Source organism: Camellia sinensis, unplaced genomic scaffold (assembly GCF_055761805.1).
Source record: "Camellia sinensis isolate YWXY unplaced genomic scaffold, ASM5576180v1 Unanchor1, whole genome shotgun sequence".
Classification (NCBI taxonomy): Eukaryota; Viridiplantae; Streptophyta; class Magnoliopsida; order Ericales; family Theaceae; genus Camellia; species Camellia sinensis.
In genome coordinates this window covers 3,330,727-3,334,672 of record NW_028128987.1, presented here as the reverse complement: position 1 = coordinate 3,334,672, position 3,946 = coordinate 3,330,727, and positions in this window count along the sequence as shown.

The window sequence follows — 3,946 nt, the reverse complement described above, 5'->3', positions numbered from 1 at the left end:
GGTTTCCATCTTTGGTATTATCAATTTCTTTTTCAATTATACAATCTTTTGAAAAAAAGATTTTTTTTGTTTTTTTTTGGGGGGGAGGGGGTGTCCCATCGTGTGAACTTAAGAAAGTGAAAAAATTGTTAAGGAAAAGAAATTTTTGGTAATTTAATGAATAAGAATGAGATTTCTTATAAAACCTCATGCCTAGGTTAATTAGTTTCTGCCTAATTAGTTTTTTAAAGGTATTATAGTTAGTCGGGTTTGAATAGCTTGACTCGTGGGAAGTGGTTTTGACCACAATTGGGTTTTACCTCGTGAGAATGAGGGACGTTTGCATGCTATGTGATAACATATTTATGTGTTAAATTGTTATATGCTTTATGTGGGCATGGGGTTGAGTCTTGGGAATGTTGTGTCGGGTCTAAAAATTTTCATGGAAATTCCATTGGAAATGTACTTGATCATCGTGATTTCTAATAGGAGGTCTAAAGAGATACCTAGAATGACTAACAATCTTCGTAGGTGCAACCTATTATATGTTATGTGTTTATGTGATTTTATATTGCGTGATGTGCATATGTTGAGTTTCGTGTTGGAATATGTTGTGTACCTCAGTGAGAGGTGTTATTGTTGTTGTGAATTGTAAATGTTGCTTTATATGACGGTCAAGTTACTTTACTTGTTTTAGTAATAATGTATGGGGTTAGTGTTGGACCTAGGTAGAATGCCCTTGTGTGTATTAGAAAGAGGCGTGGCCTCGACATGGTAAGAATTGTGACGTGTGGTAAGGGACATGTTGCCCTGTAGAGTTTGACTGTGTCGGGATTTTGTTGCAAAATTTGAAGAGTGCAAACTATGTAAAGAGCTTTAAGGTAGATTGGAATGAAAAACATATTTAATCAAGGTTGCGTCGTGTGGTTGAACCTCTTGTAATGGAAGTAATGGCCAAGCATTAGTAATTTGCGTGTCGATGATTGGGACACGTAGATTGGTTTTGAATACCTTCGGTATTGATTATGTTTGTTGTCTTGGAATGAGGTATTGGGCTACTTGAGTAGAAGATGGTAGTTGAGAAAGTTGTGTGGTTGTGGCACCAGATGGGGCTGGCCCGTGTCCTTATAGAAAAATTTCAGAGTTAGTTTTGGGCATGTTATGGTATATTGGGTGAGTTAATGGTTAGTAGCAAGTGTTTGGGAAAAAAAAAAGGTAAATTATCAATAGGTCGTAATAGTTGGACTTAATTCTTATAAAGTTTTATTGAAAATAAGTCCTACTAAAATCATCGCTAAAAATAATTTTTTGTTATGATTTTTTTGCACGTCGGTAAAAATTGACAATTAGTGACTTTTTTTTTGGTCATGATTTATAAATTGCCGCTAAAATAAACAATTAGTAACATTTTTCTATGACAAAATTTTCAAACTATTGTTGAAAGTTAAGTATTAATGACTTTTTTTGTGATAATTATTTTTAAGTTGTTGCTAAAACTTATAATTAGTGACATTTTTTGTGATAAAATTTTCAAATTATCGCTAAAAATTAACAATTAATGACCTTTTTTAATAGTGTTTGATGAAAAATGTCATTAATTCTCACTGGACGTATTGAACAATAAGTCCACCTATTAGAACCTACGCATAACTCTCCCAAAAAAAAATTGTAGTTAGAAATTGTTTGGTATACTTGATGTAAGAGTTGTGAATTCCTCATGTTGGTTTCTTATGCTGTTGTAGGGGAAATGAGAATTTGTATCACCAGTTTTGTTGTTCCAACCCTATGCATGCATGCAAAGATGCAAAGCAAAGATGGCGTGAGAAGACTTCCACCTCCAGAGAAGGAGGTCTAAGCTGGGCATCTTGAAGATTAGCTCTCCGTTCTCTTCACGTTGTTGCCTGTGTTGATTCTCACCATTAACCATTAATGAAGGTACAAAATTGTGGTGGGTTGTCTCCCTCTCTCTCTCTTTCATCTTTGTGTATAAATAGAAACGGGAGGGAGAGGATGAATCATCAGAAATTTGAGAGATAGAGAGTTGTGAGTTGAGTGAGAGTTGTTCTCCTCCTCTGTTTGTGTATTTGCTCTATTTTAGAAAAAATTTCATTTCTGTCCGTGGACGTAGGCATTGGGCCGAACCACGTAAATATTGGCGTGTCGATTGTCTGTGATTGCTTGTTGTTTGTTTTCTGGGTGTCCATGATCCTAACAAGTTTGTAGGCCTAGGATTAGCTTTAGGTTTGGTTTGGTGTGTAACAAGCCCGCGGGGGACCTCGCTACAGCTCGGACTCGATTCGTAGTCACGGTTCTTAATCTGAACCAAAGAGTCCAAATCCGGCAAATCGTTTTGAGAAAACAGATTTTTGAAAGAAGTGCCAAACATGGACTGCTTTGCCAGATACAGAGTCGCCACCTAAATATTTTATTTTGGGAAATTTAGGAAACCCTGACTCGTTGCCAAAGGCCACGTGTCCGTCATCACCAAAGTTGCCTCGGCTCGGGAACTTGGGTACGATTGGGGAAGGTCACTTCGTGAGCACCCCCGCTCGCCCGGTCATAGACCGGCCTCAACTAACCATGATATCTATTTTTGAAAACATTGTGTATCCTTATTCCGGTTATTAGCCTAGGTTACTATGTGATGCGCACAACATACAAGTATAGACTGGGTCGCCCAAATTGGGACAAAACATTTCATGTTTATTTTTGACAGGTGGTTTGCTACTCGCAGGTAGGCTTAAAACATTTGATGATTTATTCCAATTTAAGTAACCCAACCTTCACCCGCAGGCATTCAGGCAGTTATATCATGTAAGCAAATAGCCTCATGTTAAGCATGCTATTCATGGCAGTCACTCACACGCATGCAAGGATGCTAAAGCATAAAGCTCACCGGGTACTCCAAGCCAAAACAAAAACTACATTAGAAATCATGTATGAATCCTAAATATACAGAAATGCCTAATGCAACACATGCAAAATGCAACTATAGCAGGCTCGGCTATTCTAAACATAGCATATGAGATGCTACAACTATCATGTATTCAATTTAGAATTGAAAAATACAATGCAGTTAGTATGATGCGCCGAGCCCGGTGCATGCAAAACAGATGAATGAATGCAAGCATGCTATCATACTGTATGCTAATTGAAATATGCCCTAATTTAACCATCATAAGCGGATAAATAAAAGGGAAGAAAGACGTGGGGTTGGAAGACATACAACACACACACGCACACTTATTACAGTTGTGCCCTCGCGCAGAGGGTCCGAATAAATAATACAGTCCCAAATAAAAGAATAGTACAGTCCAAATGTTACAGTCCAAATAATACAAATTCCTAATTAATTAACAAATTAACTAAGAAAATAAATAAACTGGCATGCAAGCCAGGGACTGCCTTGCTTCTGATGGATGATGCATGTCCGGGTTGTCTTGCGCGGAAATCCACTGGGATGCCCCAATTAGCCTCTGTTTAGCAGTTATTCTTGGAAAGCGTGCCAAGTCCCGAAAAGTTGCTGATTCTTCATTTTGCTGCAACAGAGAGCAGGAAAGGGGCATAGCAATGTATTTTCACAAATATATGCATGCCTCGATCCTCGTGCCACCAATCACGCATATTGAGGCATGATGGCCGAGGAGTCAAAATGCACAATTCAATATAGGATGAATGCACATGAAAACACAGCTAAAACCTAACTCCATCATGGATAATCCGGAGTGTCGGTGACTAGGGAATTGAGACGCATTCCGTCACTCGGAGTACGAAATGCACCTCGTTTCCCGTGCCCGGGCTAACTCCTATTCCGAACACAATGCAATATGCATGACATGCATGAAATGCAACTGAGATATAATCCAGTATGCACAATGCTATGAAAATGAGATGTCTCGAAATGCGTGCACACGGGCACGCAAACCGAGAAAATGACAGAATGCAATTTGAGATACAACCTAGTATG